Raw genomic sequence first — 15,129 nt, 5'->3', positions numbered from 1 at the left:
AATTAGTAATTTGAGATGAACTTAAAATCTCAACAATCTTGAAGGGAGAATGAACTACAACTAATCAAAGATGCTAGAATCTTCAAGGAGAAAAGGACTCATGGGATACCAGCTTAGTCCTTTTACAGGACCAGAAAGAAAACTAAGGTCCAGAGAGGAAACTGGCTTACCCAAGCTCACAAAGCAGGTATCTGGTGTCACCAGTGCTAGAGTTCAGATGTCCTGACCCTCGACCAGCAGCCTCCTTGTGGTTGGAGAAAATGGAAAAACAGCTTATGTTTAAAATTTTAAATCATGCCAACACAAATATTTGTATTCTAAAAACATCAAGCTTTGCTGTGTGTCACTTGTTATGTGTTTCATAATTATTATCTCGAAGAGCTCACAGTATTTTACGTATAGGATTCCATTACTTACCATCTCAGCCTTTGAGGCATTTGAAGGGACCCCATTGTCCAGGGAGGAAATTGGATTTATTGATTAGTAGGTGGGTGGTTTGGGTGCCTGGGGACACCTACCCTTGTCTTTTGATATAAGACTGCATTGTAGGGCCACATTCATTCTCTCACTAAGCCATTGTATTGAGTGAGCACCTACTGTGTGCCAGGAGCTGGAGAGAGAGTGGTGAGCAAAGCAGAAAAAGCCCCTGCCCACACAAAGAAGAGAGAAACAATAAAGAAGCAAACAATTGCACTTGTAACATAACACCAAGTGTGGGAAATACCACAAAGAGAAATAAAAGGAGGGAGGATGCCATTTTGGAAAGAGTAGTTAGGGGAGGTCTCCCCGAGCGCAGGCCTGCAGTGCTGGGAGGGTAAGTCCTGAGAATGTCTGGAGGAAGAACATTCCAGGTGGAAGGAACAATGTCAACTGGAAGGCCAGGATGGCTAGAGATGAGGAGGAAGGGGGTGGGGTGGGAAATGAAGTCAGAGACAGAGGCTGCGCCAGATCACATAAGGGTGCAAAGAACATGGAAGGAGTTGCATTTTTAAAAAAATTGTGGTAAAACGCAAATAACATAGCATTTACCATCTTAACCGTTTTAAAGTGTACATTCAGTGGTGTTAAGTGCAGTCACATTGTGCAACCAATCTCCAGAACTCTTTTCTCTTATAAAACTAAAACTCTGTACTCATTAAACAAAAATTCCCATTCCCCCTGCCCCCAGCCCTTGGTCATCACCATTCTACTTTCTGTCTCTATGAATTTGACTACACTAGGGACCTCATACAAATGGAATCATGCAGAATTTGTCCTTTGTTTCTGGCTTCTTTCACTTAGCATAATGTCCTCAAGCTTCATCCATGTTGTAGCATGTGTTAGAATTCCCTTCCTCTTTGAGGCTGAATAATAATCCATTGTATATATATATATCATATTTTGCTTTTTCATTCATCTGTTGTTGGACACCTGGGTTCTTTCTCTTGATGATTGTGAATAAAGCTGTTATGTATGAACATGGGTGTACAAATATCTCTTCCAGACCCTGCTTTCAAATCTTTTGGGTATGTACCCAGAATTACCAGATCATATGGTAATTCTGTGTGTGTGTGTGTTGTTTTTTTTTTAGTGGAACCACCATACTGTTTTCTGTAGTTGCTTGACCATTTTATGTTCCCACCAACAGTACTCAAATGTTCCAATTTCTCTCCAACGTGCTCTCCAACAGTTATTTCCTAATTTTTTTTTTTTTTGATAGTAGCCATCCTAAGTGGTGTGAGGTGGTATCTCATTGAGGTTTTGATTTGCAGGTGTTGGATTTTATTCTAAGGGCGGTAGGGAGCATTCAGAGGATGAGAGGCAGGCTTGAGGGTAGGAGAACAGGATGCTCAGATTCAAAAGGACCTCACTGGTCGCTGTGTGGAGAATAGATGGTAGGAGACCCTGGAGATAAATTGGGAGGTGCTGGTAGCTTGGATGAGGATGAGAGCAGAGGAGGTGGGAAGTTGTCAGATCTGGGTGTACTGTGAAGGTAGAGTTGACAGATTTTGCAGATGGATTTAATACGGAGTTTGAGAAAAAGAAAGGAGTCAAGGATGATGACAGATTTTTGGCCTGATAGGGAATGGTAACACCATTAACTGAGACAGGGACCAGAGGGATGGGATAGGTTTCAAGTGGGGAGGGAAATCAAAAGTTGTGCTTAGAATGTTACATTTGGAAAGTCAAATACACATTAGACATCCAAGTGGACATGACTGAGGTCTTTCAAGCTCAGAGAGAAGGCTGGGTAAAAGATAGGAATTTGATTTGTGGGGTTATCATACAGATTTAGCATTTTTAGCCCCGGGGACCCAGTGAGATTGTTGAGGGTTGGCAAACTATTCCCCATGGGCCAAATCTAGCCTGCTGCCTCTTTTTGTACCAATGGTTTTTACATTTTTGAATGTTGGAAAAAAATGTTTAAAAGAATAATATTTTGTGACACATGAAAATTATATGAAATTCAAATTTTGGTGTTCACAAATAAAGTTTTATAGGACCCCAACTATGCTCATTTGTTGATGTATAGTCTTTTTATTTTTTTGAAATTTTCAAGGAGACTTTGCTTTCTGTATAAATTTTAAAATAGGAACTCAGTTCATCGTCGTCTGTGGCTGCTTTCTTGGCCTAGGGAATGAGTGAGGGAGGGAAGAAAGAGAAGAGATACAGGGGCTGAGGCCTGGGCAGGGCTTGTCAAGGGTCAGCCACTGTCCCTGTGAGGCCAGGGCACCAAGATGGCACCACCTCTATGAGCAACTGCGTCCAGGGGCCCAGCAAGCCAGGCCAGCTTAGCATCTTCTGGACAGCTGAGGTCATAGCGGCTCATGTCAGGCACATCCATTAGTTGGAACCATGTGAAATGGCTGATGTCCAACCTTGTTTGCCTCACTGTATTAATTTCCTAACGCTGCCATAACAAGTCACCACAAACTGGGTAACTTTAATATTTGTTCTCTCATGGTTTTAGAAGGCATAAGTCTGAAATCAAGGCGTCGGCAGGGCCATGCTCCTGACAAAGGCTCTGTGGAGGTATCCTTCCCTGCTTCTCCTCACCTTCTGATGTCCAGTCTTTGGCGTCCCTCGGCTTATGGTTGGATCACTCCAATCTCTGCCTCTGTCCTCACATGCCTTCTTCCCTGTGTCTCTGTGTCCAAATTTCCCTCTTCTTATAAGGACACCAGTCACTGGGCTAGGGCCCACTCTCATTCAGTGTGACCTCATCTTAACTTGATCACATCTTCAAAGACCTTATTTCCAAATAAGGTCACATTCACAGGTACCGGGGTTAGGCCTTTAACGTATCTTTTGGGGGACACAATTCTACCCACTATACTTGCAGACACAGATGTCACATGGTTTAATCTAAGAGTGCTTGAGTTCTTGAGATGTTTTTTTAAAAGGACACAGCCAGGCGACTGATCTTGGGGAAGAAAAAAGAAAAAAAAACAATCCCTTTATTGGTTTTAAGATCCTCACCACTCCCCCACTGCCTTTGGGCGGACCGGCTGCCTCCCCATGGGCAGAATCTGGACAGAAGAATAACACAAGCTTCTCTGATGTCATCACTGAACTCAGGCAACCCGCTACGGCGTTTCCTGAGTTTCGGGCAGAGGTTTTCGGCCAGGGATTCTGAGGCTCGGGCCTGAGATGCCACGTAAAGAGGCAGCGAGGAGATTGTGGGGGAAGGAGCACTGAACCAGAGTCTAGGGGCTGCCACCCCTGAGGCTGTGTGACCTTCAGCAAGTCCCTGCTCCTTGTCCCCACAAGCCCCAGCTGCTTCGCCTGCAGGAAGGAAACCACCACGGCTCCATCTCCCTCTCGGTGCCGCCATGAGGATGAGAGGAAATCGGAGTACTTGGACCCAGCAAGCACTCTGCAAACGTGATGTTGTTTCCAGATGAAGCAAACCTGACATCGTAGGATGACTAAAAGCTTGACACTTAGCATTTCATCTGTCATGGATCAAGTTTCTTTTCAATGAATCAAATGTTTCGAACTGGAAAAATTTCTGGATAACTCTTTTTTCAGTCTTCTTTTTTTTTTTTTCCCCTCCAGTTGTAGTAAAATACACACAACTGAAATTTTATCATTTTAACCATTTCAAAGTGTACAATTCAGTGGCATTAAGTGCATTCTACTTCCAGAATATTTTATCATCCCAAACAGAAGCCCTGTTCCCGTCAAGCAGTAACTCACCATTTCTGCTCACCCGCTCCCCTGCCGCTGGCAACCGCAAATCTACTTTCTGTATCTATGGATTTACCTATTCTGGACATTTCCGTTAAACGGATGCATGAAATATGTGGCCTTTTGTGTATGGCTTCTTTCACGTAGCATAATGTTTCCAAGGCTCATCCATGTTGTAGCACGTGTCAGTATTTCTTTTTTTTTATGGCTGAATAATATTCCGTTGCGTAGATATGCTACACTTTGTTTATCTATTCATGCATTGGATGGACCTTTGTGTTGTTTCCACCTTTTGGCTATTGTGAGTAGTGCTACGATAAACATTCCTGTATACGTTCTTGTTGGAACACCTACTTTCAAGTTCTTTCGGGTACATACCTAGGAGTGGGATTGTTGGGTCATACGGTAACTCTATGTTTAAATTGTTGAGGAATTGCCCGACTGTTTTCCATGGTGGCTGCACCATTTGTATTCCCATCAGCACGCATGAGGGTTCAGTTTCTCCTGGATAATGTCTGAACACTTCGTTTATTAAATGCAATAACCCCTCCTGGGCCAGCCAGCTGCTTGCTGTCTGTCTTTCCTGCTGTAGCCGGAGGCCCTGGGAGCAGCTGGCAGGTCACCCACTCTGGTCCCCTCATTGGCCTCTCCTGGTGGGTCACTCATGGCCACTCATTTGGGCAGGTCTTCCAGAACCACAGAGCTGACCCTGGAGTGAGGATGTGGGTGCAGCTGACCAGAACCTCTGCGGCAGTCATGAGGGCAGAGGACAGCTCTGGCCAGTGTGGGGGTAGTCCCTGTGGTCTTGGACTTGATCTGAATCAAGTTCCTCTTCCTGGCTGCCTCCTGCCTGGCCTTGCTGTCTGAGGAGTCAAGTTGAGGGGATCTGTTCACCCACAGCCCACATCTTCCGGCAACTCCTTACTCTGCTGTATTGGTCTGCTGTTCCCTTTGGGTTTTCTCTTGTCCTGGACACTTTCTTCTACCGCTCTCCAGCTCTTTGATCCTCAAAGAACATTCCACAGTCTCTTAGGGGAGAAGAAGAGGCATCCCAGTTTACATTCAGACACACGCCATGAACTCACACAGAACCCTCAGTAACCATTTATACACAACCAACCGGGTTGAGTTATGTAAGTACATGTATTGTTTATGCTCAGTGTTCTAGAGTGATGGAAAGAATATGGGGTCAAAGGATCCCTCGGTCTGGTGGTATGACCTTGGGCATTCATCTCCCCTTCTTCTCCTCTTAGGTGGGGATAAAAACCCCACGGAACGATGCCTCCGGGTCACTGTGAGGAAGTAGATGAGAACACCTCTTTCATGTGGTAGCATTTTTATCCCCTGACAGAATGGAGCCATTTCTTACCATGCTTGCCTTGGATGACCAAACGGCCTGCCACATCTTCCTGCTGGGATGTCTTTGGAAGAACATTCTGGAAGTGGAGGTCTGGCCCAAAGCAGCTTTGGGGCTGGGCGCCTGCCTCAGGAGGACATAGAGGAGGTGGTAACATCTGAGGAGAGTCTGATTAGAATCATCTCGGTCTGGAGAATGCGGCAGGAGACGGTTTCTGGCGCCTGGATGCATTCCATTTCGGTTTTTAGTTCTTCACAAGCTATTACGGGAAACGATGTTTTCAAAAACAAGGTTGTCCCTGGCCTGGTAGCACCGGGTCACTCCACGCAAACAATCCCCACCGGACGAGGGAAGGTCCAAAATATGCAGGCACATGAGCGATACCGCTGAGCACATGAGGCCGCATAATTTTCGCGGGCCCCTGCCTTGGAGTTCTGGTGAGAGCTGGCTGTCTGTTCAGGAATCAGCCTCCAGGTCTGGCTTTTGGCCTTTGCCTCACCTGTGGGGTCTGTGCGGGGCTCAGGATTCCAAAGGCAAAGGACACGTTGCTAGTGCCGGTCACAGCCCCCAAACGTGTGCACTTCACTTCACGTGAAATCTGTTCCCATCTCCGAAGCTGTGCTGTAGGCCTGGCGTAGATTCCGCACAATGTTTTATATTGGAGATACTAATCTGGGGAACGGAAGGGACATTAACAGTGGGAGGGTCCGTGTCATCTTCTGCTTTTATTTTGTGTGTGTGTGTGCTTTTGTCTTGCCAACTTTTTTTTTTTCAGCCAAAGAAGACAGATGTCTGCTTTTTGCTGCAGGGCCCAGAACTGAACCGCTTGCTAAGAAAATGTCAGCTCACCTCAATTCTCAAGGTTGACACTTGGCACAGGGTTTTAGGGGCAGGAAGGAGAGGAAAAGGAAATGGAGAGGCATCTTGGAAGGATTAGTATTTCTTTCCTTCTGTCTCTTCCGTTCTCTGCTTCTAAGCTGATGGGAAGGTAAATAAAAGTAGTTTGGCTTGATGGGCCCTGGGTGGAAGGCAGGTGGGGTAGAGACACACCACACACACACACACACACACCCAATACCACCCCCAACACCACACACACACACACACACACTCACCACACCATACCACACACACTCACCGCACACACACACACACACCACACACACACAAACCACACACACACCACACACACACACACCATACCACACACACACACCACACACACACACCACACACACAGACACACACACCACACACACACACTACACACACCACACACACACACTACACACACACACACCACACACACACACACCACACACCACACCACACACACACCACATGCACACACACACACCACATCATACCACACACACACACCACACCACACACACACACCACACCACACACACACACACACACGCACACCACACATTCCCTTATACCACCCACCGCCTCCACACCACACATATACCCAATACCACACACATACCACCACACCACATGCACAGCACACACATACCCATACACACCACACACACACACACACACACACACACACACACACACACACCCCACATATCCTGTGGGGCTGTGTAGGGAGCTCCTCAGGAGAGCTCATATTCCTGGAGAAACAAGCTGGATAAGTGTCTCCGAGCGTTCCCCTCACCCAGCCAGCAGTTGCTTGTCTGGGAAATATGGCAAATCATTACTTGACAGGATTGCCAGGTGTATTGGTTTGCTAGGGCTGCAAAACGAAGTACCACGGACTGAGTGGCTAAAACAACAGAAACAACAGAATCTGATTGTCTCACAGTCCTGGAGGCCAGAAGTCTGAGATCAAGGTGTGAGCAGGGTTGGTTCCTTCTGAGGCTGTGAGGGAGAATCTGTCCCTGACTTTTTCTCTAGCTTCTGGTGGTTTGCTGGCCATTTTTGGAGTTCCTTGGCTTGGAAATGTAACACTCCGTCTCTGCCTTCATTGTCACATGGTGTTCTCCCCGTGTGCATGTCTGTGTCCAAATTTCTCCTTTTTATAAGGATACTAGTCATTCTGGATTAGGGTTTACCCTACTCCAGTATGACCTTATCCCAATTAATTATATCTCCGATGATCTTATTTCCAAACAAGGTCACATTCTGAGGTCCTGGGGGTTAGGAGGTCAACACATGAATTTTGGGGGACACCGTTCAGTCCGTCACACCAGGTATATGAGTGCCCAGCTACTGGGGCTCATAGCCCTCTGGGACTTTGGACTCTAGAGGCAAGACTTAGGGCTTCTTGACTATATGCCCGGGGACCAAACAAGAGGCCCAGGATTTTGAGCAGGTTAGGTGCTTGGTATTATGAGAAATACAAAGGTAAGCAAAGACCTGTGTGTCCCTGGGTCCTCAAGAAACATACAGTCTGGTCATAATAAAACTTGACAATTGCCTAAGGCATCATAGCTGGGAAGGTATTTCCATGCTTATTATCCATTTGAGCCTCACATCTAACAACCTTGAGAGGCAGGTCTGGCAAGAACTCTTATCCTCATATCCAGAGAGAAGAAGTAACTTGTGCAGAAATCATGCTGTTGGTTGGAATCAGGACTTGGGTCCTCAGATTCTGCTTGGCCCTCTCAGGAGGTAGAGCCAGGTAGACAGGGGTGAGGGTGCTTGCGGAGGTTCACCTTTGGGGGATCCAGAAAGGCTTCATGAAGGAGGGGACATCTGAGAAAGTCCTTACGAAAAATCTGAGGAAGAAGGGAGCCTTCTAATTACAGTTACATGCAAAGGGCTGTCAACTGGAGGTATCCCTGAGCTGCACAGTCCTTGGGCGACATGGTTTTCTCACTGGATAGGCATCATCCATCACTCTAGTCTGAATGTTTGTGCCGCCCCCACATTCATATGTTGAACTCTTAATATCCAGTGTGATGGTGTTAGGAGGTGGAGTCTTTGTAAGGTGATTAGGTCATGAGGGTGGAGCTCTCATGAACTGGATTAGTGCCCTTATAATAGAGAGCACTAATAGAGTGCCCCAGAGAGCTCGCTGCCCCTTCTACCGTGTGAGGACACAGTGTGAAGTCTGCAAACCAGAAGAGAGTCCTCACCCGACCATGCTAGCACCCTGAGCTTGGACTTCCACTTCCATAACTGAGAAAAAATGTTCTGTTGTTTATAAGCTACCCTGTCTGTGGTATTTTGTTACAGCAGTCCAAACAGACTAAGATACCCACTGTCACCCATGCCTCCCCATTTACCCCATCTATTCAAAAATAGAAACTCTTACAACCTTCTCTCCATGGGGCTCATCCAGTCCTTGAGACCAACAGAACCGATTTTCCTTTAAATACTCCTCTAAATTTTCCTCCTTCAACAAGATTCTCCCAGCAGCCTTGGTGAGTGTCAATTAATGCAAATAAACCCAGAGGATGACACCAAGCTGGATTTGGGGCTCTGTTAGGGCACCCTCTGCTCCCCCATTGCTCAAACCCCCTCTGGATCACAGCACTTCCAAGACAGGATTCCCACCTACAATCCCTCCGACCCTGGGAGGAAAGTGACCTCAGCTGTGTCATGCTGGCTCTGGCCTCTAGGATCCTTCCCGCAGCAGAGCCATGCTCTTCTCTGCACACTGCCCAGGCCCCCAGCCCTCCCCACTCCCCCCACCCCACAAGCTAGGATGGGCCTTGGAGGATGGGCAGGACCTTGGCGGGCAGGAATGTGGGGGAGAGGGGAGGCTGCAAATGGTTGAAGAGCTCAGTGCTATTCCCAGGTGCTTTCTGGTGCATTATCTTGTCTGCCTCCTTGAAAAGCGTCCTTGGCAGACTGGGCCAATCCTGTTCTTGCCATTTTTTAGAGCTGGGGAAAAGAGCCCTCCATGACTTGCCCAAAGTCCCACAGTCAGCAAGCCTCGAGTGAGACTAAACTCATCTCTTCTGATTCAAGCTCAAGTCTCCTTTCCCAACATGACATGGCCTCTGGGTGGAGGCAACTTCTTGAGAGAGGACACATCTGATGTCCCTGCAGAAGAACCCTCCATAGAGGCTGCTTGATTTGCAAAAGGATGGGGGTGGGGTGGGGTGGGTGTTGTTAAGAGCCTCAGAGTTCCCAGTAGGGTCTGCAATTCTCCCATGAGTCATTTTTCTGGGGGAAAAGATAGTGTCTACCAAGCTTGGAGGAGAGGCTCTGTGGATTGCATTTAAAACTAAGAAGAAAGGTAAGGCTTGTGGAAATGGATAACTGATTCAGTTAAGGACACTTACCAGCTCTCCCCTTAGTCTCTTCTGGAACACATGCACTGTTTTGCCTAAGTTTAAAGCAAAGCCCTTTTGCTAATCACTTCTTCCCATTTAAGCGCAGGCTCAGGTGGCAGGTAAAACACTTCAGGTGGCTGAGGGCCCAGCCTGCTGACAGGTGAGTGTGTCTGCTGTGTGACACCTACAGGGGAGCAAGACGGAGTCTGGCTCCAAGCAGCTGATGACCTCAAGATGGCCTCGGGCTGAGAGCATGGGGTCTGAGCCCAGAGACCCCAAGAGATCAGTGAGGAGCTGGGGACACACGGGATGACCGGACAGGCAGGCTGCGAAGAAGTGCTCTTCCTCTCTCTGAAGCCTCCTTGTGGCAGCAGTCAGCTCAGATTTTGGGCCATCACCCTGGCCAGACACCAGGTCCCAGTTGCTGGGTGTCAGACCCTAGGGAGCTGAGGACGTTGTAAGGGGTTGACCCAGGCTGTGCTGATGAGTTTCCCACTTCCTCAAATGCAAATTTCAAGTACAGGTGATGTTGTGATGCATGAAATACCAATTTCAATGTTTTATTAACATACCCTCATTCAACAGATCCTCACTTAACATATGCTAACATTTAACATGTATTAAAGTATAATGAGGACAAATTAAATTATTTGATACTGCTATGGGCTGAATTGTGTCCCCTCTCCAAATCCATATGTTGAAGCCATAACCCCCAGTAGCTCAGAATGTGACAGTGTTTGGAGATGGGGGCCTTTCAAAAGGTGATTAAGTTAAAATAAGGCCATAAGGGTGGGTCCTAATCCAACTGGACCAGTGTCCTTATGAAAAGAGGAGATTAGGACACAGAAAGGCACAGAGGAATGACCATCTGAGGACACAGCCAGAAGATGGCCACCCACAAGCCAAGGAGAGAGGCCTCAGGAGAAACCAACCCTGCAGACACCTTGATCTTGGACTTTCAGCCTCCAGAACTGTGAGACTATAAATGTCTGTTGTTTAAGCTGTCTAGTCTATGGCAGCCTAAGCAGACCATTAAATGGGTTGTCCTGCTCGGAAAGGCTGTCTAGCACTTTCTCACTTCTGGCTACATGTGGAGTTAAGGAGTCACGTGGTGGAGGCTGGAGAGGCTCACTGGCTAGTCAGCTCCCCTCCACACCCAGGCACCCTCAGGACATACTTGGCATTGATACTCTCAGTGTGGAGATGCTTGGCCTTGGTGGGTGGACCCACTTGATCACAAGCCAAGCTCATAAAGCAAAACAGAAGGCTGTGGACAGGACAGAGGAAGCCAAGACCACAGCCACGACCCTAGCCGACCACCGCACACCCACCCTGGACACTGGCCCTCGGTTCTGCCCTGCAGTGTGGAGGCCTCTGTGGCTGCACTGGAACAACTTCTTGTGGGCTCTGCTTCTCACCATCCCCGCTCCTGAGTCAGACTCTGGATGGGCTGAGCCCTGGCCATATGCTTGAGCCCTAATGGCAACGTTGGCTGGGAAGGGGGGTAGTTTGTGTTTTCAGCTTCTGTTCAAGGACATTCTTGACCTTGCCTCCCACCAGATGCATCCATAGGATGAAGTATCCCCCAAATGCAGAGATGCCGGGCAGCCAAAATAATCACAAATGCTCTCTAATGTTGGGATGAGTGTGTGCATGCACGCATGCACAGAACGGGGCTGGTAATGACCTCAGATGCGTAGAGTAGCTAAGAGGATGAGCTTTGGCATCACACAGATGTGTCTGAGTATCAGCAACCTCACTTACTAGCTTTTGATCCTGGCTTTTTACAACCTAAGCCTCAGTTTTCTCACCTGTAAAAGGGGAATAATAATGCCTACTTCATAAAATGGAAGCCATTATTTTTATCGTTGTTGATGTTATTATTAGAAATATCATGATAGCCATGTTGTGACACATCTGTCAGGGACTCCAGGCCTGACTACAAGGTCTGATTAGATCAATCTTCCAGGTTTTTCACCTGTCTCTCCGGATGCAGAAGGTCAAGTCATCTTTTTCACCTTAAAATTAGAGCCATCAAAATGCATCTTTTTCACCTCAAAATGAGAGCCATCAAAATCCTTCAAAAAGGATTAACTTAAGCTTGAAGCATAAGGTTTTTACTGCTGTTTTATCCTGTGGTGCGTGGCCCTCAAGCACTGTTTTATAAAAATTATGGCTCGTTGGGTATACCAAAGTCCTCTGTAGTTCTAACCTTCAGAAAAATAAATAGAAGGGGAAGGAAATAGAAAGAGTAAGCTAAAGTAAAATAATTGAGTTTCCCACTAGAGCTTGCAAGAGGATGGAGTTTGGGAGTGCGAGAGCTGGAGGGGTAGGTCGGTGGCTGGTTTTATTAGCAAACAGGCCGGTACAAGGAGTCACTGCAGTTTATTGACATGAAAGTGTTACAAGGTGGGCACCGAGGCACAGACAGACCCAGAGCATGTGGAGGGGCAGCGTGTACCCGGCTAATGCACGCAGCACCCTTTCAAATGGGTCCTTTAACCACGGGACCTCTGTACCTTTTGTAAAAAGATAATGCCTCTCAGAGTGAACTTAGGGAGGAATGAATGATGTAAACAGCAATTCTCTATCCACCACAGTGTTTAACGGAGCAGAATACCCTGTTCTCCCACCTACTCAAATAGTTACCTGACTAATAATAATAACTAATAGTTACCTATAAAGTTTGCACAGCAGACTCCTTTTCTTTTCTCTCTTTTGTATCTAGGGAAAAATAAGCACATGGTCAATTTCTGGATTGTATCACAGTGGAAAAACTTTACCTAAACTCCAAACCAGTATGTGCACCAAAATTCCGGATCAAGACAGAATGGTAGGATGAATAGAGATTTACAGAAGGTGGCTTTTCATTCTGGTACTTACCTTCATCTTTACTTGAGTGGTAATCGAATGGATTATCAGATCATATCTGCTTTTGCGCAGGAAGCTCCTGAAATGATTGATTTATCCAAGCATGGGTTTGCTTCTTCTGTCATGTTTGACTTAGTCACGCCATAGAGATGTGGAAGCAAGAGGAGGGCACTATTGGGGATAGTGCTGGGAGGGGATGGAGAGAACTGGGCAGAGGAGGTGGATTTTGAGCAACAGGTTTAAAGGATTGATCCATATAGTTAACAAATAGCTCTTGAGCATCTACCATGTGCCAAGCACAGTCCTAGGTACTGGGAATACAACAAAGAACAGAATGGACACCATCCCTGCCCTCATGGTAGGTGTGTGGCTTTCAGGTTATTCTAAACCAAAAGAATGAAAGTTGAGAAAGATGGAGGAGAGAGTGAGTGTTGTGTAAATGAGCTGCACGTGGGCTTTTTTCATTTGTACTTTCTTTCCACTCCTCCAGCATTTACTGACCACCTACTATAGACAGGTTTTGTGCAAGACATTGGGCATACATTGATGAACCAAGCCCCATTTCCAGCACTTGAAGAGTTCAAAGTCTGGGAGGATGGAGGTGTAGATATTCCAGGACAATATATCTGAGCTCTGGTCAAGGCAGGCTTGGAGGAAGAAGGTGCAAACCCTGCCGCAGAGCGTGTAGAAGGTTTCCTAGAAAGGGAAGGGGGGTGTAGGTCTCCATCTTAAAGGAAGAAGGAGAGCTTGCCAGATAGCATAGGGAGGAGAAGATTCCAGGAAGAGGGAGTGGAAGACATCCACTGGGGGAGGGGGACACAGGAAGAAGGTTCTCAGGTAGGGGAGGGCTGATGGTGGAGAGCCTTGATGGGAAACCTGGTTTTAATTTAATTTGAGACATGATGGGGGCAACAGCCAAGTTCAACGAGTAACTCAATGTAAATGACATTTGAGGTTGAAGATGTCTGTGTGCTTGTTCAGGATCATGTCCTTAAACAGGGAATGCCTATTAGCAAGCTAATTAAGGCCCTTAATAAGTAGGACCATAATTGGTTGGGTTTTAGAAGACTTAGAGGCTGGGGAACAAATAATAAAAATACTGATTGAATTTTGGTTTGTCAAGAAATTCAAGAGTCTACACTTCACTAATAAAAATGAAGCAAAAATATTTTTTTTGAGAAGACTAACACTAAGGTAGTGATGACTACAATAAATCAGAAATCTTTGTCCATAGACCAGTTTGGTTGACAATAAGAGATTAAACATTACCCTAATAGTAAGGAAATTATTAATAGCTGCTACTTATTTATAGCCATTTATTGCCAGTCTCTGGGGAGGGGGAGGAAGCAGAAAGGTACAGGTGCAGGTGGCTTTGAAGGGGGTCGGTTATGCCTGGCCCTACTCTTTTCTCTTCACCCCACTCCCTTTTCCGAATGAAAAAGCTGGACGCCATGCCCAGGCGGGCTGGGAGATGAGTGAGGAAGGCAAGAACAACAGTTTGAACGCTTTCTGTAGTTCTCGGTATATCTTTACTTTCATTTTAACTTTTTACACCTGTGAGTTAGTGGAGCTGGAGCTCTAAAGTATCATCGTCTCTCTGGACATCGCCTCCAGCCCTGGTTGTCAGCCTTGGCAGGCATCAGAATCCCTTAAACAAAAGGTTGGAAACTGCACGTTGCCACCTCACCCCCTTTCCTGGGTGTTCTGTTTACCTAGATGAGCAGTGGAAATCCAAAATCTATATTTTGTAAAGTTCCACGGGAATTCAGATATCTCACCTGGGTTGAGGTATTGACTTGGAGGCTCATGGGTGCTCTTTGGCGTTCTCTTTTAAGTTGTAAATAGCCTGGGGACGTGGCGCTGCTCTGGACTTTACCCGGCTGCCTTCCTGGACACGCAGCGGAGTTCAAGTGGCTTTAGGGTGTGGGGTGTTGGGGGTTCAGAGGAGGGCTCCGAAAGAACGTTCTGGAAGGGGTTTGGAGCATAGCAGCATTGGGCGTATTGGGGCAAGGAAGAAAGGGACAAGGTAGAGAAGGTCTAGGTGGTAGGAAAGGCTTCCAGAAGGAAGCAGAGAGGACACCAAGGACGCCTTCAGCTGCTGGGGATTTGCTGGGCACGCCCCGCCCCTGGACCTCCTAGCGGGCTCATTTCCAGCCTCGCCCCTTCCCTGTGGTGGGTGGAGCATGTCAGCCTGCTAAGGAAATTCCTGGAAGGAAACCCTGGCGCAACCACCTAAGACCGGTACTTTTCCACTTCATGTGTTGATCTGTGCTTCTAGAACTCCTGGCACGTCCTCCCCTACGATGGCGTAGAGGGCTGGGGCTCCGCGCAGGGACTTTAAGCTTCGTCTGCCCCCTGTTCTGGTGGTGCAATGAGTCTGTCGACGTCACCACAGAAAGTTTTCCTCCTCTGAGTCATTCTCCATCGTCGGTTCTCCTCAGTCTTGTGTCCGCCCAGCTTCAGCAATTTGTGATGAAAGGATGTGTTTTTCCA

The sequence above is a fragment of the Balaenoptera borealis genome (assembly GCF_965194805.1).
Source record: "Balaenoptera borealis genome assembly, chromosome: 5".
NCBI lineage: Eukaryota > Metazoa > Chordata > Mammalia > Artiodactyla > Balaenopteridae > Balaenoptera > Balaenoptera borealis.
The sequence above is the reverse complement of the archived record's forward strand: the minus strand, read 5'-3'. Positions refer to the sequence as shown.